The following is a 24943-nucleotide window of genomic DNA, read 5'->3' as shown; positions in this document are numbered from 1 at the left end:
GCTGCGGTGGCCGGGAGCGGCCACTGCACTCCAGTCTGGGCGACAGAGTGAGACTCCAACTCAAATATATATATATATTTCTCAGGAAAACTGGACTACATAGATTATTCTATTTGGAGGTAATTGTTCCTAAGAGAAAATGATCTGGCTTACAGTATGAGAGCATTGGTTTTTCTTACAGGTACAACAGAAAGGTGTACTATGTTAGGTGCGGTTGCATTCCTTCAACATTAAGTTGCTTCAGGGAAAGCAGGTGTTTACATCCTAGATAGACCTTCAGAAGGACAAAATCTATTTGGCTGTTTGAACCTATTAATAGGATAACTGCCTGAACCATTTCATGGTTTTAAGCTTTTCTACCTGTCTCTAAATCTTGATTTCTCTTTAGACAGTACAGACCTGTGCATTTGAGATTTGTTTTGTTGGACAGCTGCTACGGTGTGAGAATTGATGAAAAGGGGATTTTGGCTGAGCAGTGGCTCACACCTGTAATCGTAGCACTTTGGGAGTCTGAGGCTGGAGGAATGCTTGGGCCCAGGAGTTTGAGACCACTGTGGGCAACATAGTAAGATCTCATCTCTTCAAAAAATTAGCCAGGTTTGGTGGCATGTACCTGGAGTCCCAGCTACCCAGGAGCCTGAGGCACAGGGAGTTGTGATCATGCCACTACACTCTGTCCTGGACAACAGCATGAGACCCCAACTCAAGGGGAGAGATTTTTAGCTGGCAATTGTTTAAACTATTTTTAGATTAATGAACAATTTAGGATTCAGAGTAAATATTGAGTAAAATCAGAAAAGCAAAAACGTGTGTCCTAATTGGTGTTTTTCTAATGTTTGACCTGAATTTTTCTAATGTTTGACCTGAGTGAGTTAATTCTAGGTTACGCCATGGTTGAAAGAAATCCCATATTTCAAATTACAGAAAGTTAAGATTTTTATTTGTATTTTGTAGGTATTTGTTTCCGGGGGGATTAATAAGCAAATAATGATATGCCGGGCTCGGTGACTCAGCCTGTAATCCCAGCACTTTTGCAGGCCGAGGTGAGCGGATTGCCTGAGCCCGCGGGTTTGAGACCCGCCTGGGCGACTTGGCGAGACCTCATCTCTACAATAAATCAAAAAATCAGCCGGGCGTGGTAGCGCAAAATAAATAAAAAAATCAGCCAGGCGTGGTAGCGCATGCCTGTAATTCTGGCTACTTGGAAGGCTGAGGCGGAAGGATCGCCAAAGCCCAGCAGGTCAAGGCTGCGGTGGCCGGGAACGGCCTCTGCACTCCAGTCTGAGTGACAGAGTGAGACTCCAACTCAAAAAAAAAAGAAGGAAATAGTTGAAGGGATTGTATTGCAGGATACATGTTCAGTTTGGTAAACGTTGCTAAACTGGTAAATGAACATAGAACTAAGCTGCCATCCAGTCCTAATGTGACACTTGTCAAATACAATACTTCATTCTTTCTCTTTTTGTTTTTCTCTTTTTGGGGAAACAAAGTCTCGCTTTGTTGCCTAGGCTGGAGTACAGTCACCACACTGCAGCCTCCACCTCCTGGACTCAAGCAATCCTCCTGCCTCAGCCTCTTGAATAGCTGGGACCACAGGCATGCACCTCCATGCCTGGCTAATTTTTAAAATAAATTTTTAGGGACTGGGTCTGGCTATGTTGACTAGACTGGTCTTGAACTCCTGCCTTCAAGTGACCCTGCTGCCTAGGCCTCCCAAAGCTCTGGAATTATAGGCATGAGCTGTCGCACCTGGCCCAGGACTTTATTCTCTCAGTATATTAATTGTCTCAGTTAAGTTACAACCCTAAGAAAATCATACAGAGTGCTACTGAGGTCTGTTTTTAATTCTGTAAAAAATTTAACCACAGAGGGAGACTTAAGACTTCAAACACATAGTATATAAAGGCAATTTTCTTAATATTTTAGCAAAAAATTCAATAGGATGACTTAAGCTTGATGCCACCTTTTCCTTAATAAAATGTGACATGTGGCCTGGCGTGGCGGCTCACGCCTATAATCCCAGCACTTTGGGAGGTGGAGGTGAGAGAATTGTCTGAGTTCAAGGGTTCGAGACCTGCCTGAGAAACTTGGTGAGACCTTATCTCTACAATAAATTTAAAAATCAGCCAGGTGTGGTGGTGCCTGCCAGGTACTTGGAAGGCTGAGGCAGAAGGATCACTGGAGCCCAGCAGGTCAAGGCTGCGGTGACTGTGAGCATGCCCTTGCATTCCAGCCTGGGCAACAGAGTGAGACTCCAACTCAAAAAAAAAAAAGGCTTGTGGAAAAGGTATTTGCAGGACAGAGCAGACTGTACACCTTTCTCAAGATGGCGTCCCTGGCCTTGGCGCCATAATCACTGAAGTGCTTTATGAAAGTATAGATGCCTAGACTCCACTTTCAAACCTATATTATATTAGATTCTGTAAGTGGAGCTGAGGATCTTCATTTTTTGAATCAGGCCGGAGTGCAGTGGCACAGTCACGGCTCACCACAGCCCCTCCCCTGGGCTCAAGCAGTCCTTCCTCATCAGCCTCTTGAGTAGCTGGGATTACGGGTGCATGCATAGCTCATTTTTTAAATTTTTTGTGTGTGGAGATGAGGCTTTGCTATGTTTTCCCATGCTGGCCTTAAGTCCTGGGCTCAAGCATTCCTCTCGCCTTAGCCTCCCAAAATGCTGTGATTACAGGCATGAGACACCATGCCCTTTGGAGAATCTTAATTTGAAGTTGATAACACAGGTAATTTTTAAGTAAATGAAAACTTGCAAGCCACTAAGGGATACCTGGACCTTAAAAAATGTTTTTAAATACATTCTTGATAAGTAAATGAAGGGAAAATAGCACATAATTTGAGGGTGGCATGTTACTGTTTTTCCTGCCTGCCCACCCCCAGCCCCACTATATTTGATGGTCGTTACCCTTTGGAGAGGGAAATACTCATCACAAAACCCAAGGTGAGACTGTCTATGCTTCGCTGGTCATGGTCAAGAGCTTACACAGTCTTCTAACCTGCCTTCTTTTTCCTCCTTTCATACTTATGATCAATCACATTGATTCCTGTTTTAACTGAGTTTCAGTATGACCTCTGGCGTAGCACCGGTCCAGTTTGCTGGGAAAATAGCTATTTGGAGAAAGAGAGTGATTGTTTTTCTATTTTGTCTCCCTGGTGGTAATGGGAACAAATTAGATTCTGTTCTTTTAGTCATTGTTGTAATAATTTCTGTCACCTTTCATGCCCCACCTTCCCATTACCAGCCCCCTAGTAAAAAGTAGTTGGGAATTTCAGTAAAGCTTAACTCGAGAGTTTTCCAGAAGCTGCAGCATTTAGCCACAATTCTGTGAAATCGCTTTTAAAATGCTCTTTCCTCTTTTCAACTATATAGCAGGCTGAGTTTTCTTCATATACTTCATCCATAACAATATATTAAGACAGACTGAAAACACAAGCGGGTGATGTCTTTTGTTCAGCCAGATAGTTTCTAAAATAAAATTTTGACTTTATTTTGGGAAAAACTTTGTAGAATATGTTATTTGTATTGGTATTTAAGAAGTTTATTATTAAGTGAATTGATACTTCAACTTTTTGGTTTTAATTTCTTAAAATTAACACTCACAGCCACCAAAGCCTCAGCCTGCTGGGCTCAGCCGATCCTCCGCCTCAGTCTTCCAAGTAGCTGGAGCCACAGCCGTGTGCCACCCTGCCTGGTTAATGTTTAAATTTATTGTAGAGATGGGATCTCGCTGTGTTTGCCCAGGCTGATCTCGAGTCCCTGGGCACAGGCAATCCTCTCGCCTCCACCTCCCAAAGTGCTGGGATGGCAGGCATGAGTTGCCGCGCCCAGCCCTTAATTTCGGATATTAATATTGAGAGATAACATACATCATTTTATAAAGACCCCTTACCCCCCTCCCCGTTTTGAAGAGTGTAAGACGACTCTTTCCAGAGTGTCCACGGATAGCTAAAGTAGGTAGGGCAAGGCACCCTGGAGCCAGGGTCACTGTCCTGCTCCTCTGTGAGTTGGCTTCATGTCACAAAGAGCTCCATAAGGGAAGCGACAAGACAGCCCACACAAGTGGGAGAAAATTGTTGCAAATTGTGTCTGATGAGGAACTTGTAACTCATAAAATGATTTCAACCAAGAGGGAAAAAAAATTAAGTGGATGTGGTGGTGCTCGCCTGTAGTCCCAGCTACTTGGGAAGGAGGGTGGAGGATGAGGAGTTCAAGACCATCCTGGGCAATATAGCAAGACTCCATCTCTAAGAATAATAAACCCAATTTTAAAATGGGGAAAAGGTCTAGACCCCAGACATGTTTCCAAAGAGGATGTACAAATGGCCAGTAAGAACATGAAAAGATGTTCAACTTTGGTAGTAATCAGGGAAATGTAAATCAAAACCACAATGAGATACCACTTCATACCCACTAGGATGGCTATAATGAAAAGACGTATACTCTCAAATGTCTGAGGATGTGGAGAAACTGGAACTCTCATACACTGCTAGTGAGAATGTGAAGTGTGTGGTCACTTTGGGAAAAAGTCTGTCAGTTCTTCAAAATGTTAAACATAAAGTTACCGCATGACTTAACAATTCCATTTTTAGGTATATACCCAAGGAAAAAGAAAACACAATGAACTCCAAAAGCTTGTACACTAATATTCATAGTAGCGTTCTTCAGAATAACCACAAACTGAAAATAATTCAAAATCCGTCAAGTGATGCATGAATAAATACATGGAGAGCCATACAATGGAATAGCAAAAGAAAAAAACTATTATTAATATATGCTAAGACATGAACTTTGAACCCATGCTAGTTGAAAGCTAGAAATAAAAAAACACATGTATGAGTCCATGAAACATAGCCATACCTGTCAGCAGTTGCCTGGGACTGGGGATAGGAGGGGATACAGGTATGATTACTAATGCAGGCAGGTTTCTTCTTGCAGTGATAAAATGTTTTGGAAGTTTTGGTTGTTGCACAATTCTGAGTATATTAATAAATAAAAGCCACTGAGTTATACACCTTGAATGGGTGAATTATATGGGAATCCTGTACCACTAAGATCATACTAAAAAAATTTTAAAGGTTCAACACAATCACTGTCCCTTCAGACTTCTAGCAAGTTGTGTGTGTGTTGTCATTCACAGAGAAAATGCAGTAGAAACCGAAGTACTTGGTGATGTACTGGTCTTGAGAGCTAGCCTAGCCTTTGCTCTGCTCCTTTGACTGGGAGCCTCATCCTGCCCCTCCATCAACAACTCCTAAAAATGACATTGGAACCATGGGTTGTTACCGTTTCTTGTGGTATTAAGATGTTGGGATCTCTAAGTATGGGACAACTATTCTTTTGCACTACTAGGCGGAGTTATGACCTCAGTCCATTACAGATGGGCACTGGAGACTTACATGCCCAGGCTGGAGTGCAGTGATGTGACTGGAGCTTACTGCAGCCTGAGCTCCTGGATTCAAGTGATCCCTCACCTCAGCTTCCTGAGTAGCTGGGACGCAGGCGAGTGCTTTTTAATTTTTTATAGAGGTGAGTCTCGCCGTGTTGCCCATGCTGGTCTTGAATTCCTAGGCTCAAGCGATCTTCACACTTCGGCTGCACTGTCCTATTTTCTTAAAGTGACCTACCTGTTCCCTTGCTGTGGCAACAGATTCAGGAAACAACTCCATTCCCTGTCTCACGATTGCTAGGAAACTGCTTCATTTTCCTTTCCCCCAAAGCAGTATGGTAACCAGGCCAAAAAACTATGGCCACCTAGCTGGTTCATAGCTGTGGTGGTGAAAGACTTTTTATTGTGGGAATGAAATGCGACCGTGACTAGCTAGCAGAGTATACTCTTAACCAAGCTTCAATTGTTAATTAATGCAGTTGATTGAGAATTATCTGTGTAAATGTTTTAGGAGCATTTAACGGCATCCTTGGCTGAGGAAAAGCACTCAGGTATCTGCGGCTAGAATTTGAGGAGTTCCGTGAAAGTGGATGGGGGACAAAAGCATTTCACTAACCTCTGCCACTGAGCATTATCGCTAATAATAAGCCAGAAGCTGCAGTAGGAGCAGGTGTTAGCAGCAGCGCTCATCACTGGACTGACCCCCATAGCTTGTTGATGTGTTGAGTATATATACACATTACCACACACAACTTTGAAGTGCAGCATGGTAAGCCTGTGGTCCTAGCTCCTTGTGAAGACTAGGCAGGAGGATCACTTGAGACCAGGAATTCAAGGCCAACCTGGGCAATAAAGCAAGACCTTGTCTCAAAAAAAGTAACAGATAACTTTGTATTTAGACCAGGCGTGGTAGCTCACGCCTGTAATCCTAGCACTTTGGGAGGCCAAGTTGGAAGGATGGCTTGAGCCCAGGAGTTCAAGACCAGCCTGGGCAACATAGTGAGACCTCATCTCAACAAAAAATAAATAAAAATTAGCAGGGCATAGTGGCGCACATTTATATTCCCAGCTACTTGGGAGGCTGAGGCGGAAGGATTACCTGAGCCCAGAAGGTCAAGACTGCCATGAGCCGTGATTGTGCCGCTGCACTCCAGCCTGGGCAACAGTGTGAGACCCCCAACTCAAGAAAAAAAACCAAAAAGCTTTGTTTTTTAAAAAATGTCAATATGATTGGTTTCTTTTGACATCCCTTAGAATTTATTTTGTGTATTTAAGAACATCATTCTGAGAAAGGACCCATAGACTTCATTAGACTGCAGGCAGGTTTAGGTTCTGTGGCACCAAAAAAGTCAGGGAACAGCTCAAGAGCCATGATTTTCAGCTGGGACTACAACATGTCCGAGACAAGGAGAATTTTTAAGGAAATCCCGAGGGCATGCACATTCCTAGGGATTCTGGTGTGATTGGTCGAGGGTGGGGCTTGATCATCCTCCTTTTAAACCTTTCCCTTTCCCCTATCCCCTTTCCCTCAGGTGATTCTGCTGCTGCTGCTGAGGTTCACTAAAGGGATGGCTTCTTTTATTTAATAAGGGGACATTTGCATGTCTTGCTGTGATTGTGCCTGGACAGATCATACCGTCTGTCTTCTGAGTTTCTCTGTTCTTGTACAGATGATGTGATGTATGCTATCTAAGTAGAGTGACAGCAGTAAACCTTAGCAGTGACTTTGCTGGTCTACAGTCATTTCCCTCTCTCAGAGGGCACAAATCACAAATCTTAGTACCTTGAGAAATGACCATCCATATTTTTAGTTACAGATTTAAGAAAGGTTGAGAAAAGAAGGCTTAGGTTGAGCTTCAGAGCTACTGGCTGACTTAAAGAAATCCACACCTGGTATGTTGAAGGATTCTTCGTCCGCCCCAGCCCTTGGTGTCTTCCAAAGCTGGTCCATTCAGAGCAGTTTTGGGTTTTGTTAGCACTGATGTAACTAAAGCGATTCAAGTAGTAGACTAGCTGTTTTTTATTTCCTGTATCAGTTTTACTTTTTACTCTGCCATTATCATTTTGTAGTTGTTGTCGCATGACTAAAATTCTAGTTTTTTTAACCTTTCTTTAAGTCTTTTTTCAAGAAGTAAGCCCTTTGACAGAATTCTTAATTTTGTTATATTCCAGAGAGCCCAGCCCCTTCAATCGTGTCTGGCACATACTAGCCACTGGGTGACTGTTTCTCAGGTGAATAGTAGAAATTCAGACACACTAAAAGGCATATGGCAGTGTATGTGTGTCGTGTGCATCTCACCTGCTCACCTCCGTTTTTGTTTTTTTAACCCAGTATTATGGAGAGCGATCGTTGTTGGTACCTGCCTTATTCTTTTTAGCGACTACAAGTTACATAATATTTAAGTAGGCCTTTTGTACATAGTGAATCATTTTTGTTTTAAAGAAATAGAGATGGCATCTTGCTCTGTCACCGGGGCTGGAGTTCAGATCTTAACCTCTGAATAACTGGGACTATACATAGTTATTTGAATAATTTTCAGTCTTAAGTAACTGCAGTCCAGCAACTATCTTTCAGGGTACAATCTTTGTGCACAAGTGCAGTAGGGTAAGTTACAAAAAGTGGAATTCAGGGTCAGACATTCATAATAAGTTTTGGTCCATATTGCTGCTTGCTCCTGCAACAATGCCTGTCTGCTTCTATGTACCCTCGCCAGCACAGTGTTCGTTACAGAATGTTTAAGAGCTCTCTTATGGTGTGCATTTGCATTTCTTTTGAGTGTTAAAAGTTAATTGTTCATTTTCTATAAACTGCTTGATATACTTTGCTAATTTTCTCTTTGATTCAGTGGTCTTTTATTGACTGGATTCTATACTAATAAATGTGGTACTTTTGTCAGGTATTGGAGAGATTTTTTTTTTGGTCTTTGACTTTGATGCTTTTCTTAAGCACAATTTTAAACTTTTTGTAATTAAATTTACTCTTTAAAGGCTTCTGAAGATTCTTTCCCATGCAGAAACACAGTTCACCGTATTTTCTTCTAGTTCTTTCTTATGTTTTTATTTTTAACATTTCTATCTTGGATCTGTCTTAATTTCATTTTGATAGGAAGAGTAAAGTAGGAAGTCAACTTTATTTTGAAAAAGTTGCCATCACAGTTACTGTAACAGATGACTATATGGTTATTCTGACACCATTTATTGAATAACCCACCACTCTGAGACGAAAGGCCCCCTCTATTATTTGCTGATTTTCCACTTGCCGTTCTTTCTGAAGGATCCTGGTCCAGTGATTGTTTTGTCACCGATACCAAACTGAAGTTCTGTATGTGGGTGGGGCCAGTAGTTCTTTATTAACTTCTTTTCCAGTTTTAGTTTCTTGAGCAAGTTCCTTAAAGTTCTTGTGTATTAGTAAAGCATCTGCACACCCTCTCCAGTGCAGTGTGATTCAAATTGCGGTAGTCAACAGGTTTTTCTTTCTAAATAAATGAATACTTAACCAGTGGTATCGGCTGTTTTTTCCCAAAGAAAAGTTTCTCTCAGATAATTTTAAAAATCTAAGCAGATGACTTTTTAAGCTTTTCCAACTGATATTTTCATGGAATTGTTCCATGAGATATTGATTAAAAGAAGTAAAGAGTGTAGTTCCAGGTACACGGAAGACTGAGGAGGAAGGATTGCCAGAGCCCAGCAGGTAGAGGCTGCAGTGGCCTGGAGCGTGCCACTGCACTCCAGTCTGGGCGACGGAGTGAGAGTCTAACTTAGGGGGAAATGGAGGGGGTAAAGAGAAAGATGATAAGGTTATTTCCTCCTCTGTGCTTGGATATTATCAATATGCTTTGCTATGTTGTAGATTTCAAGAAGTCCTGGAACAAGGCCTAACACAACTTTGTATAAATAAGCATTTAGTCTGACTTACTTGAGCAGTACTTGCTTTTTATGCTACATGGAAGTATTCTGAACGCCAGTTTGAGAAATAATACCTGTATTTATGCCTCAGCTACTATTTGAGGCTTTTTTTTTTTTTGAGTTGGAGTCTCACTCTCGCCCAGACTGGAGTGCAGTGGCCGCTCCCAGCCACTGCAGCCTCGATCTGCTGGGGCTCTGGCAATCCTTCTGCCTCAGCCTTCCAAGTACCTGGCATTACAGGCATGCGCTACCACGCCCGGCTAATTTTTTTGATTTATTGTAGTGATGAGGTCTCACCAAGTTGCCCAGGCGGGTCTCGAACCCGCGGGCTCAGGCAGTTCACTCACCTCAGCCTCTCAGGCATGGGATTACAGGCTGAGCTTCCCGAGCCTGGCTTATTTAAGGCGTTTTTAAGATTAAGTTTTATAGTATAAACAAAGCCACCTTATTAAAGAAGTCTTGGAAAATATTGAGAGAAAGGGAGAAAGAAAATCACCTGCAAACTACTGATCTCCCGAGCACGACCACCCCCAGTATTACAAAAAGGTTTAAACTCTTTTATTGCAGATTTCTTTTATAGTTTTTATTATACTGTATATACAATTTGTTAATCATGTTCTTATTTTTTTTTTTTACATCAAAATAAGAATTCCATGTCATTTCATGTGTATTCTTTGTGGCTCAGAATGAGTGCTCTAACCCAGTGTTTCTCGAAGTTGGTCCAGGGACCCCAGGGGTCCTAAGACTTTCAGAGGATCTGTGAGTTCAGACCATCTCATAATAAATCTAAGACATCATTTGCCTTTTTATTCTTAATCTCATGAGTATACAGTGGAGTTTTTCAGCCAGCAGACTGAATGCAGAAGCAGGAAAATCCAGCTGCCTTTTTAAAAGTCACACATTAAGTGGATTTGTAAATATGTAAAACAAAAACATTCTTCTTGCTGAATTTTTAAGTTATTTTTTATGAAAAATTATGTTAACATGTAAAAGTTTTTAAAAATCAGGTGAAGATTTAGGGGATTTTTTTTCAGTTTTGATTTCTAATATCATAAATATTGGTATAACCCATATAAAAACTCTTTGTGGTCCTTAATTTTTATTTTTTTTGAATAGGAGTCTCACTTTGTCACCCAGGCTGGTGGTAGTGCAGTGGCACACTCACTTGCTGGGCTCAGGCAATACTTCCACCTCAGCCTTCCAAGTAACTGGAACCTCAGGCACATGCCACCTTGTCCAGCTAATCTTTGTGTTTGCTTGTTTATTGTAGCAACAAGGTCTCGCCAAGTTGTGTGGTTCTTAATTTTTAGGAGTGTAAAGGAGTGCTGAGACCAGTTTGAGAACTGCTGTATTTAATACAAAATAGATTTATTTGAATAAAAAATGTATGACCATTTGATTTTATTCTTTTTATGCAAGTGACTTCTGATGATAAATACAGTCGTCCCACGGTATCTCTGGGGGATTGCTTTCAGGCCTCCCTGCCAATACCAAAATCCACATGTGCTCATGTCTGTTCAATGGTGTACTGTTTGCATGTAACCTACATACGTTCTCCTGTATACTGTAAATTACCTCTACATAACTATAATAGTTAACATAATGTAAATGCTCTGTAAATGGTTGTTCTATAAGTATTGTCTGTATGTGTTCGGTACAGACCCAGCCATTTTTTTCCCCTGAATATTTTGATCCACTGCTGGTTGAATCCAAGGATGCAGAACCCACAGATATGGAGGGGCGATTGTATGTTTAGATTCTAGAGAACACAGTTCTCTTTTGTAAGGAGATATTTTCATGCTTTGTAATGTGACATTGCATCCAGGGACTGATTTATTGTTTTTGAATTAAGTTAGGCATGAGATTTTTAAAACAGTAACTTCAGTTCATTATTATTTTTCCCCCCAGGCCGCTGAGTATGTCCCAGAGAAGGTGAAGAAAGCCGAAAAGAAATTAGAAGAGAATCCATATGACCTTGATGCTTGGAGCATTCTCATTCGAGAGGCACAGGTTTAGTGATAATAGGGTTACATTTCCTTCTCTGTGGGTCCAATCACACTACTGGGTTCTGCAGTAAATGATACTTTCATAATCCTAACATTGTAAATGCTGTTTATTGGTTTTCAATTTTAGAATCAACCTATAGACAAAGCACGGAAGACTTATGAACGCCTTGTTGCCCAGTTCCCCAGTTCTGGCAGATTCTGGAAACTGTACATTGAAGCAGAGGTTACTATTTATTTTATTTTTTCTTATATAGCATCTGATGGGAATTGCAGCATACACTATAGTGGTAGAAAACAAGTTAGGAACATAGCACAACTAGGACAAGGAGGATTTAAATGTCTCTTACCTTTATTTTGTAAAATAGGTATGAAGGAGTAATTAAAATGAATTTTTGACATTTGGGTCTTTTACAAGCTGATGATTGTTGCATTTTGCAGTTGCAACAACATTAAAACAGTTTCAATGGTATTGGAGTGCTTTAGCCTTTTATTTACTTGTCATGTGTCAATTTATTGCCTCCTGTGTCATTTATTTAGAGCTCATTTTTCTTTTTGTTTCTACTTACTAATGTGAATGGGATTATATGAAAATACAGAAATGTTAGTTTTTCATAGGGTATTTTGAATGCCTGGTGAAATGAAACATTTTAAAGAGAATTCAAATTTTAATTTTGTGAAAATGCATGGTTTGTCAATGTAAGCACTTTAATAATTTAAGATTTTGTCTGTAAGATAAAGTTATACATATAAGTTAATGTGACTCAAACCTATTTAATCATAATTTACCCAGTGATACTTTGATTTATTTTTTGGCTTTTTTCTGTCTTGAAATTTAAAGTCAAGCATGTTTCTTTTAAAGGGTAAGGGCCCCATTCTTGATTATGGTTAGAAGGAAAATGTTAATTTTTAAAGACTGGAATTAGTAAAAATGATAAAAGTGTTCATGTGTCTGACAGTTGGCACCAAGTAATCATTTTTAGGTCTTAAATTAATGGGGTAGAAAGGGTAAGATGGAAATAATTGATATCCACATTAAGCTGAAAATGGTATCCATTTCTTTTCCTAACTTATAATAACTTATGCAGTACTTTTTAAAATAATAATTTTGTAATGTAAATTCTCAACATAATCAAGTACACTGCGGCCTCAACATAATATTTTCCACTATAGCTGAAATTTGATAATATATGGGTCTGTTTTAGACCTTTTCAGAGGGTTTGATCATCAGCAGTACGGAATAGACTTCATCACAACAGTGTCATCTGTGATGTGTCCTAGAATAGACCCAGCCAGCAGCAGATTTAAATAGGGGCTACAGTGTACTCATTGTATATTTGTGCTATAGTTTAGATTGTATTATGTTGGGGGGAGGGAAATTTCTAGATAATAGCAGGAACATTGTGTGTGTTACTTTTGTGTGTATGAATGTGTATGTGGTATATATGTGGTGTGTGTGAGAGATTGTGCCTTATGTGGAATCTAGTCGTTTTGACCCACGACTGCATCTGTAAGGTTCGTTGTCTATCCTCTGGGACCATTTCTTTCTTTAATGAATGATAAATTGAAGTCACCAGAGTAGATTGGCACACAACTCTGCTGGCGAGGCCTTGTCTGAAATATGCCGAGGCTAGTGCTGCTTCATAATACTCATTAAAACAAGGAACCTGGATCCCCTGTACCTGGTCTGCATTCTAGTTGGACTTTACAGACACATTAGGCTTATGTTCAGATTCATCAGAAATGAACATATTTGATATGTCATCATTTTTGTGTAATGAAGTTTTAAAAATATCTGTTTCTCAAATATTCAGGTGTCATACATGCATTTTATAGTACATGAAGCTGAAATTGGCAGAGACTCCATTCTGTAATTATAAACACAGTGGGTTTATTTCTCCAATTTCTTCGCTATAAGTTATAATCTGCATCCTAAAAAAGAATTTCAAGAAAGACCGGATGTTATTCAAAGGGGCTGAAAGTTGTCTGAATACGTCAGAGCTGCTAGCAGTTGCCTGATGTATTCTTTGGTCATGTCTGCAGTTATTTCATATACCCTCACACACATGCAAGTACATTTGCGTGTATATATAACATTGAGAACAAATGGTAAAGGATATATTGTGTATATTTTTAAAAATTTTATATTCTGGGTTTAGGAATTAAGATTTTAAATTGAATACTGTTCTTAGAAACACATATCCTGAGGTGTGCTTTTCTCTTTCCTGATTTGCTTTTCATTTTTTATTTTCACATTTTGCTTTTGTTTAGCCTGTGAGAGGCTAAAGTTTTCCTTGGTCATATCATTCAATGTGGCCTTTAATATTTCTGGAGAAGACACATAACCTACTTATAATACATTTTAAAATCTGAAGTGGTAATAAGATTGTCTTTACATTGAAAGAAATACAGTGTTTACGTAACATTCTGTATGCACTTAAGAAAATAAAGTTTTGTTAATACATTTGTTGTAACTCAGTACTTTATGGTGGGAAAATTGTAATGTTTCATTTATTTATATTCCGCTATTAACTTGGATGACTCCAGATACTATTTTTTCTCTAATAGAAAATACATATATCTTGAATAACAAGATACTTCTCTTTCCCAGAGAAATTTTTTGCAAATCCTACTAAAATAACGAAGCAAAAATGTAGTTAACATTTATAAAAATTTGAGGCATCGATTGAAAATGAGTATATTATCAATAGTTATTTAGAGATATTACCTAAGCTACTATATCAGTCAGTAAATCAGCTTATCTCATATCTGAGAGTTTATCAATACCTGCTTAGCTGGCAAAATTTGAATTTGTAAATGACATCCATGATGGTCACACAGTTTTTTGCTGCAGTGTGGAAATTGTTGGAGGCAAAATCCTCTTACATGATTTAATATATCATAAGAGCAAGCAATCGTAGATATTCTTAAAGTGATGTAATTATCAAACATAGAGCCAAATATCACTATGAAATGAAACTGCTTTTGCTGCTTTTAGTTTTAAGTAAACATTTCGATACATCTCCAACTATTTACTTGTATGCAGCTATCTTAAGTGCATTTTAGTAAATTTTTTAATTTAAGGAATGTGAGTTTTTAAACATTTAGAGTGAGTGAAATACCCTCATCAGGGCCTCAGTGCTCCTTACAAAACCACTTTCTACAGTGATCAAAACTCATTACTCATCACAAAATTGAGAAAATTTATATAATTTTTCCATTTTCTTTAAGGTTGTGCCTCTCCACGTGGTTTTCAAAGCTTTTCATGTAGGTAATCAGTGTAACAACATGTAAGCTACAGTATTTTACTGTTAGGAATAATTTGTTTTGAATTGGGCCACACTGGTAAATTTTTTGCTGAAAGATATTTTTATTCCTAGCTGAGGAGGAATGAAAAAGGTAATACTGTTGGTAATAGCAACAATGTATCTTGCTGTCTGTGAAAACTGTAACTTTAATAAAAATATATAGAGAATTGATGGCTTTTTATTTAAACATTTTAAAAACATGAACATACTTGGTTTTTCTTTCCTTATGAATAACGGGTTGTATGGCATACATTTTAATTTTCAAAATAGCCTTTCTTCTTGGAAAATGGAAGTGAATTCAGAATGCAGCATGAGTGACCTTAACTGAAATAAACTTCACTGTTGAGACTGTTTTACTACTACTCTAGCAGTTTAAGTTGCTGTATTATCATGATTTGTTTATATTGAGCAATGTGATTTTTAAATGCAGATAAAATTTTACTACATTATCATTTAGATTATAATCTCTTTTCTATACTTCAGCTTGCCACCTTTTAAAGAAACATCTGTACTCTTTTCTTATAAATCTACACTTTTCCACTTTTCCTGTTTGTAATAAATGTTGGTCCATGTCTGTGTGATTATTCAAATTTAACTTTAAAACTCAACATGTTTTTTTATCTACAGTTTCTTAGATGCATATGTAAAGATAGAATAGCATGTTAAAGAAAACAACAGGAAGTACTTGCCAACACAGAACTGAGTGATAATATCTGGAAGTGCTTTGAATAACTAAAGTACTATTTGATAAGCAGAGGAAACACCTGCCTGTCCACTCCTAAGTAGTGAGCAACCCTAGGCCTTATTGTGATGGCTAACTCCGTCCCTCCTCTCTGGCCATTGCCACAGCAGGGATGTTGAGGCATTGACATTTTGCTAACTTGTCTGTGCTTTTTCCCATGGGGCTTTTTCTCTTATCCTCCGCAAAAGGACAGCAGTCACTTAGATAACAGAATGACTTCAAATAAAATGTGGCGTTTTCTAATCTTTACATCTTTCAGGTCATTTATTCCTTTAATGTGAAATATAGCCATAGCCATTTGTCTCAACTTTATAGAGCAGAGCTATAGTCTCTGCAGTAATTGGTAAACATGTTGAAAACATACGGTCATTTCCTCTGCAAAGACTCTTACATTGTTAACCCAGTTTCTTCTGTTCTTTTGTGTAATAGTAGTTATGATATATTATGAAAATGTGGAAGGGTATCTCTGGGTTTATGATAAAATGCATATAATTCTAAAATTGTGAAACAAAAAACGATCAGATCATGCAATTTGAAATTTCCTTGGGGCTAGTGGTGTTTCAGCCTAAATTTCTTGGACATTTTTGGAATAACATAATACTTGATACCTAATACTTAGTCGTTAAAAGTTATTTGGCATTGTAGTCATTGGGACGGTAGGGGTTAATGTTGATAGAATACTATCCCTGTCCCCAAGTGGTGTTAAAGATATGCTGCAACATGGTGTCCATGAATCAACACCCAACATGTTATCCCATTATAGTACAGAGCTGGAAACCTTAATATTGGGGAAATAGAGCCATTTCTCACACAGAGAATTCCTTTTATGGTGCTCAGCATTTTTGGTCCTAACTTCAACTTGAGGGAACCAGTTGGTAAATGACTTTCTCTTTAAAAAAAAAAAAAAACCCAGGGCCACTGTAAGTCAAGGCACAGCTTTTCTCTAATAGGCTCATGTTTTGTTTAATGCAACAATTTTGGAGCAGCCATTCCTTTTGAATGAGTGGTTCAAGGCACTTCCAGGAAATGACCATGTTTAAAGTGTTACCGGTCACAGCTGTGAAAAGCCACACCTCTAAATAAAGGTGGAAGATAATGCACTCATTAGCTTGTAAATCATTAAACTTTCAACTTTGTTAACTTTGCTAAATTTTTAAACCATATGTTTTATTACTAAACTGGTTTGTTCTTAGCAACTTGGTAGCAGAAAACAAATAGGATGATAGTGTAATAGGTTGAAATCTGTATAGATTTTCCCCTCACCAGAATTTACAGCAATTTGAACCAAAGTTGTGAATATTTGCTTTGAATACAACTTACTGAGAAACAGCTGCTTTTCTGAGACTGGGGAAAGCATAACATGGGTAAGTCTTACCGTTTTGTATGTGAAAGACCTCCAGAGACAAATGTATTGTTTAGAAATGTTAAGTGAGTGCTAAAGACAAGACATCAAAGACAGGCTTGACTTGTAGTTTTGAGATGAAACATGGAACCTTCGTGAGGGTCAAAGATAACAAAACCACAACGCTGTTTTTAGTCTTTCTAAAGTCTGAATACTTCTGTTCATGAGACGGAACATCTTTAATTACAACTTTTTATTTAAATGTGAAGTTTCAGCGCTAGCTTGTGCAGGTTACATTTTTAAATCTTTATTTGTCCAAAGATTTGTATATGGGAAATGGTCTTTTTTATGGTGACATTTTCTGCACCTTTTCATACTGGATTTGAAAAAAAAAAAGTGTTGGCCATTTGGTGATAGTTTTCTTGAGACTTTTCACTCACCAAACTGTGACTGTTGCAAGTGTTAAACATTTAAAGTCAAAGTGGACATGGTGTTTTAAATCAGAAATGGAGAGCTGGAAGATTAGTTTAGCTTCCTTATTTTATGCATGAGTAAAATAAAAGATTGTTAACCCTGGAGCCAGTTCACAAACTGCTTTATCACCGGGAAATCTTAAAGCATCCCTGCTTCCCAGTTAGCGCCCCAGCACCCAGTTTGGGGAGTTGAGGCTTGCGGGCAGGACCTGCATCTTGTTGCTGTCAGTATATCACATAGCTGGCAGAATACTTCCTGTACTTGTCTGGACGTGTGATTACTGGCTCCTTGTTTGCATGTAATCAATGAAGAGGTGATCTTAAAGGCATCTGCTCTGTTGGTGTGTTATCATGACTGTCATTTCAGGTTTGGCCATTTTTTGACTCAATTGATTCCTGGGTTTGAAACCCAATTTTCTGGCTCAAACTTCAGAAAAAATCATACAAGCTAAGAATTAGGCAGCTTTAAGGAAGCTTCAGTGTTACAGGGCGATCATTTAAGCTGGAGAATGAGGCTTTCACGAATTGACTGCAGCTTTTTGTGGTGGCTAACTTCTACCCTCTGGAGAGTTTAAACAAGAATAGCACATCTTCATATTTATTTTTGGCTCTTCAGCTAACTTTCAGATCACACTCTTGAGTCTCATTTGTCATGCTTCTCATTCTTCTGGAGGGAGGGAAATGGAGTGTTCTCACAAAGAACCAGTTGTTTCTCAATTTGTGTCAGTTTTCAATCCATCACTGAACTTTTCACTAGAAAGATCCTGAAGTGTGTGTCAACCATTTTGAACTCATGTCTCCTGATTTTTAAAAATGCTCAAAATATTTCCTTAATGACTTTTGGCCATTTTAAAATAAAATGTTGGTTAAAAATAAACCAATGATTTTAGAATGTCTTTTCCAGCTGTAATTGAGAATCTAAGCACTAATGATCCTTAGGAGTGCTTGAGTAGTCTAAGTGTTCTAAAACTTTAAAGGACAGGACCATGCAAGGTATTAGAGAAGTGCTGACTCATTGGAAGGAGGGTGACCAACAAAATAACCGTTTCCTGTATTTGTACACTTAATTCCCTCATCGGCCATTTCCTTTGCTTATCGCTTTTGGCTCTTTATCAATCAAGAGAATGTTTGAAGGTTTTGTGGTTCTGTAGTGGGTTGTGGTAGTTGGTGAGAAAATACTTCCGACATTTTATTTATTTTTTGAGTCAGAGTCTCACCCAGACTGTAGTGTAGTGACACGCTCATGGCCACTGCTGCTTCTACCTGATCAGGTGATCTTGCCACCTCTGTCTTCCAAATAGTTGGACCCACAGATGCACTCTACCATACCTGGCTAATTTTTTTGACTTAATGTAGAGATGAGGTTTTGCTAAGTTGCCCGGGCTGGTCTTTGATAATTATTTAACTTATCAATATTTAGAGTTGAAGATCCAAATTGTATGCCAATCACAGGAGATTACATGGTTTAATCTGTTTTGTGTGGGTTGAATAGCAAGAGCATTACTTTTTTAAAAGAGTTCCAAACTATTGTTTAACATAAGCAATTTTTATAATGTGTTTTTAAATGAAAGTATTAGGAACTTATGAAAAAGGTGCAAGAACATACAAATAATTCCCATCTGTACTTTACACAGATGGACCCGTTTTTAACATTCTGGCCTACGTGCTTTATCGATTTTCTATTTTTTTCTGAACTGTAGGAGCCAGGGTTGCATACATCATGGCCTTTAAGTACATGGTTGTGTTTCCTGATAACACAGATATTCCTGTACACACAGCTGAGTTAGGAATTTCAGCATTAACAGAATAATCTGCGGTCTGTGGTTCTACATTCAGTACCCCATCCTCTTTGTTACACGATTTTTATCTATGTCAGTCTCTAGCCGGAAGTCCCCATTAGTCTCCTTTGAGGTGGAGCAGTTCTTCAGCCGGAAATGGAATTTGTTGGATGCTTCTTTGTTTTAGCTGAAAAGCTACAAAAGTGGGTGTGTTCTTTAGTGTGTCTCATCCACATGCGGGTGGTGTTCATCTGCCCCTTACTGATTACCCGCCTTTATGATGTGGTTCAGGTGTTGACCAGCTTGTTAACTATATAGTTAATATTTCTTGTGTAATCTTATTTTATTTTTGAGCTTGAGTCTCACTGTCACCCAGGCTGGAGTGCAGTGGCACACTCAAAGCCACTGCAGCCTCGATCTCCTGGGCTCCGGCGATCCTTCCACCTCAGCCTTCCAAGTAGCTGGAATTACAGGCATGTGCTACCACACGCAGCTAATTTTTTTTGAGACGAGATTTCATCAAGTTGCCCAGGCTGGTCTTGAACCCCTGGGCTCAGGCAATCCACTCATCTTGGCCTCCCAAGCCTGGGATTACAGGTTTGAGCCACAGCGCCCGGCCTTCTTTTGTAAATAATAGAAAAAGTAATGGGAAGATACTTTGGAACTCTGTAAATATTGTATCTCTGGCCTGACAATCACCCATCACATTTAGAACCTATTGATTCTTGTCTGAATCGGTGACATTTTTCTATCGAATTGTCTAGTGTTTTTCAATATGCTCATTTAGTGGAAATGGGTACTCTTTTTTTTTTTTTTTTTTAACTCCCCCTATCCACCTCTTCCCTCCCCTTTTGGAGATAAGTACTCCTTTAATGACTGAAAGTTTGAATTTATTATGTCCGAAAACTGTTGGAAAGTACTAGCTTCCCCTCCCATTATGCTTGCTTTTTCTTCCTTTAAAAGGCTTACTAATGAATGTAGTTAGAAAACAATTTACAGGATTTTTTTCAAATGTAAAGTCATTGACTGTCAGCCAATACTGTCAATTCTGTAATAAGTCATATGGGGAAGAAAACTTAAAAATTTCTCTAGCCATGCATCAGATTATATAGAAACTTAAATTTTGGTAAGAACTACTGTAGGCTGCAGGAAATATCTGTATTGATGTACTTAGTTGATCAAATGGCAAATTGTAAGGATTTACATTTTTTAAATGACATCTTTCACTTTAAAAAGTTACTGAATCAAAAAGATACAAACTTGATTGTATTTGCAAACACTGTATCTTTTAACTTGTTTAAACTCAGCTTGGAGGCACAAATTAGAAAGTTGTTAACACTTAAAAGGGGACAATTTGTCTATTAGAAATTAAGGATATTAGATTGCCTATCCTTGGGGACATTGGCCAAAAAGTGAGCTGTCCCATTGTAAATTTGAGTTTCCTGCACTGACAGAAGAGTTGCAAGGTTTACATTTAAGGAACAGACACTCTATGTCAAAATAACTTTAATTATTTTGTGATGAGGAGGGTCAGAACTTTCCTTGCTATCTGTTATTGTAACCGTGCACCGATCATTTTTGATAGTGAGGGAAAGATGTTTTTAAAATTCTTCACTTGTTTAAAGAAAAGCAAGTAAAAGAAGTTTGCTGGTTACTCTTATATAAAGGATAGCATATAGGAAGAGAAATGATGGGATTTGGAGTCTGGGGACCTAGGGCATTTTACTTGTAGCTGTTTTATTGAATTACTGGAACCTTAGGCAATTGTTTTTTTCTTCCCAACTTTGTATTAGGAAAAATTTTGAAAGAATAATATAATGAATACTGTATACCTTTCACCTAGGTTCAGTGTTTTCCTGTGAATGCTTTATATTTCTCTGCTTATATAAGTGATAGTGTCCTACAAAATCACAATGTCATTATCACACTGAAAAGGAACAGTAGTGTTCAAGTTTAATTTAATACTCAGCTCATGCTTACATTTTTCCAACTGTCCCAGGTGGTTTTTTAAAAGTTCCTATTTCTATGGCTGATAAAATTATTAGAATATTGTCTAATAATGGTCCTTTTTCTGTTGTGCCCTGTGTTTAAGTACCAGTTTGCCACAGGTTTCGTGATATTTCCAACTTACCCTTCTCTATCTGGATGACAAAATAAGAACTCGTATTGTTTCCAATCTGTAAGTTATGACATAATAGAAAAGTGCAGCTAACTACTACTCAAGACAGGAATTGTCATAAGAACTTGATCCCCAGCTGAGGGGGTTAAAGTGAATTTTAAAATATTTTTACTAGTAGGAGGCAATTTATTTTAGTCTGTCTTAAAATATCAATATATTTGTAATAAGTTGCAATTTTTGTGGATCTTACTGAAAATATCCATGGAATTGCACTGGTGTTCTTAAAAGCAGAGTGTTCTTCAGTTGGTATGTTTTAAGTGTGGGTCTATGGTATTCCTAAATTGTTATTTTCTTCTCCTTTTTTTAAGCACGATTTATTGAGAGGATAGAAAAGCTCCCACAGTGGGAGGTGACCTGAGGTGGGTACCCAGTATTCCTAAATTTGATGGATAAGTATATAAGGGAGGTATTAGAGATGAAATTTTTTTCCTCTTTCCTCTTTTTTAATTTTTTTTATTTTTTGAAACTTTTTTAAAATAGATTTTTAGAAGTAAAAAGTCTACTTAATGAAAGCCATTGTTGATTTTTCAGTTTTATCTTTGTTTTTTTTTTTTTTTTTTTTTTTTTTTTGAGTTGGAGTCTCTTGTTGCCCAGTCTGGAGTGCAGTGGCACACTCATAGCCCCCGCAGCCTCGATCTGCTGGGCTCCAGCAATCCTTCCGCCTCAGCCTTCCTAGTAGCTGGAACTACAGACACATGCCCACCTCGCCTGGCTAGTTTTTGTGATTTATTGTAGAGACGACTTCTCACCAAGTTACCCAGGTTGGTCTTTAACTCCCCGGCTCAGGCATTCCTCTCACCTCAGCCTACTAATAAAGTACAGGAATTACAGGCTGAACCACTGCACCTGGCCAGTTTTCTTTTTGCTAGTGATTTTTCTTTTATTTTGACTGGCGTAGTAAACATTTATTGGGCCTCTGTCATGTCCCACAACTGAATTAGTACTTTAAATGGATTATCTGATTAATCACAATTTTTCTTTTGATGTAAGTATGGGATAATCCCCCCCCTTTGGGAATTGTTTAATTTTTCTGAGATTTGGAGAGATTAAGGATCTTTCTTCAGATCAACAAAATTAAGCTAAGTTACTGGGAAGTATGTGGGAAAACTGGTGACTTAAACTCAAGTGTTCTAATTCCTCGGTTTGGGCTCCTAATCACTGCCCACCATGCTTACTAACCTAAGAAACCTAAAATAAAGTTGTGGGAATAGCTGTATAGTAGACTCTAACTGATTTCCTTTTTCTTTACTCAAGAGTGTCTTGCATTCTTTTTTAGCTACCTTCATGTTTTGATGTGCATTTGACAAAACAGGTTATGTACGGCTACTCAAAATCACATAAAATTGCTTCAGTGGAATTTTCAACAAAATCTTCATAGGCTATATAGCTTGTATAAAAACTTGTCTCTAAAATTCTAGTTGACTGTTCTGTGTACTTCAACCTTTCATAGTTTTCAAATTTTTTTAGTTATACATACTTGGGTTTAATATCAAGTAGCACAAAATACTATTGTACACAAAAGGGACAAGTCTTTGTAATTTTGAACTTTTAAGAAATGTATAAGAACTTGTATATATATATATTTTTTTTTTACAGCTTGGAATGTTTCCTTTTTACATTCCACATTAATCAGAGAGCAGTTAAATTCAACCATCTGTTTTTGGTTTAGCAATCAGTGTGTTATTAAAATGGCATTTACTTAAATCAAGACCAAAACTAAGAATTTAGTTAGGAGTGTATCAGCCTTTTAATATTTGCTTATGAAACAGTTTTTGTACTTTTCAAATACATACATTCTTGCAAAATAAGTTTTCTGATACAATAGATTATTCTTTATTCATTGTATGTTTTTGAAGGGAAGATCTTTAGTTGAAATTATGAAACAACCATTAAAAGAAAGATTGAAGTCAGGGGCACAATATTTAGTTCTTTTTTAAAAGATTATGAAAGAGGTACTTGTAGTTAATGGGGAAATCCATTTATTGAAGCTAGATACTCATTTTCAATTATTTGTGGTTTATCAGGCTTGGGAATTCACGATCCATTTTGTGAGCACATCTCTAATCTCTGTTTCTGAAAACTCAAGTGTCTTCATGCTGCTTTCTGATACCAGTCAACTGATTTGAAGTAAACCATTATAATGTTACATCAAAATTTGTTTTTTACCTATAAAACTCAACTTGCAATTCTAAGTTTCCCACAATTGAAGTTCTTTAGTGTATTTAGTGATGCTTATTCTAGTTCTAATATACATTCTGGGTAGGAAGAAAAGTTTATAAGTTGTAGCTTGTAACATATAAGAGACTGCAGACTAAAACATGAAATTTATTAATGCCTATTGGTATCAAATATGCCTGGGTATGCATTGCGATGAAACTGCCTAAAGTGTTACACAATTTTTAAGTCCATTTTTTAATTGACTGCTGAATTTGTAGATTCTTAAAGTCATTAACTTTTCCAGTCTGTACTTGTAAACAAACGTCAGACACTGTTAGGTGCTGTGTACACCTCAGTGAACAAATTGGCAGTTTGGTATAGGAGACAATGAGAATGCTTCAACAGAAAAAGCATGGGGAGGGTGGAGGCGTCAAGGAAATCCTCCAGAAAAACCGGATTTCTAAATTGAGGCCTAAGGTGTGTGTAGGAGTTAGCAGAGAGTACCTGGTAAAAGCTGCCAGTGCACAGGCCTTAAGGAAGGAGAAACATGCCTTATTGCAGATTTGAAGCAGTTTTAGCTTAAGCATTTTTAAGCGTTGCTTCTAGTCATCTCCTGTATTTTAAACATATAACCTGTGACTGGTGGTTTTTCTTAATTACAGAAATGACATGAAGTTAATGACCATCAGCTTATATAGAGTGGCTACTAAGCAGTTCGGGGAAAGAACTAGAGTAAAAGCCTGACCATGACATTTTACAGTGGAGTTAAGTGACAGCGGAAGCTTTCTGTTCAATTCTCAAAGGAAAGTTGCATGTTAGCTAGAAATTTGCTTTTGGTTTCTTTTTTTTTTAGTTGGAGTTTCTGTTGCCACAGCTAGAGTGCACTGGCATGCTCACAGCCACCGCAGCCCTGACCTGCTGGGCACAGGTGATCCACTTCTGTCTTCCAAGTATCTGGAACTACAGGTGCATGCACCACACCTGGCTAATTATTTATTCTAGAGACGAGGTCTCACCAAGTTGCCCAGACTGGACTTGAACACATGGGCTCAGGCAATCCTCTCACCATGGCCTCCCAAAGTGCTGGGATTATAGGTGTGAGCCACCGCACCCGGCCAGTTTTTTTTTTTTTTTAATCTTGAGTATTGAAAAATTAATTAAAGCTATAAAACCTTATTCCCTTTGGTAACCTTTCTAAATGAGGAAAATGTGACATTAAATTGACCAGGGTTTTCTAAGATAGAAAGTTATTTTCCATAATAGGTAAAAATTGGGCAGTTGGCATCAAACAGTTTGATTCCTGGAAATACTTTAACTGTGAGTAAAATTTATTTTTACGAAATGCCAGATCCTAAGATACCACGTTCTCCGTGTCTACTTATCCAGTGACATAGTTTCCAAATTGTCTTATTCACAGAAAAAAAGTGTTGCTTGTTTTATGAATTCTAATAATGAAAAAACTTAATGAAACCTTCCTTCCTTTCTTGATCATATATATTAATCTACATGTGTACACAAAGGGACAGTTATACCAAAGAGATAAAGAATATAATTTTAAAAGATGCTATTATTTATTGATTCTAGTGTCAAAGAATATTGGAACGTGTGTGTGTGTGTGTGTGTGTGTGTGTGTGTGTGTGTGTGTGTGTGTGTGTG

The 24943-nt window shown here is 38.0% G+C and overlaps 1 protein-coding gene across 1 annotated transcript in view; it reads left to right on the top strand.

The window, feature by feature from the left end:
- The window catches only part of CSTF3 (cleavage stimulation factor subunit 3), a 73473-nt gene that overhangs the window by 3838 nt on the left and 44692 nt on the right, over window positions 1-24943 (top strand). The window contains exons 2-3 of the mRNA XM_008067150.2: window positions 11214-11315; window positions 11439-11534. The gene's annotated coding sequence lies outside the window, so the exon portion shown is untranslated. The remainder of the gene's footprint in view (window positions 1-11213; window positions 11316-11438; window positions 11535-24943) is intronic.

This window comes from Carlito syrichta, unplaced genomic scaffold (assembly GCF_000164805.1).
Source record: "Carlito syrichta isolate Samal-C Ts95f unplaced genomic scaffold, Tarsius_syrichta-2.0.1 Scaffold106302, whole genome shotgun sequence".
Lineage (NCBI taxonomy): Eukaryota > Metazoa > Chordata > Mammalia > Primates > Tarsiidae > Carlito > Carlito syrichta.
Note: the sequence above shows the minus strand (reverse complement) of the source record. Positions and strands in the feature narration are given on the sequence as shown.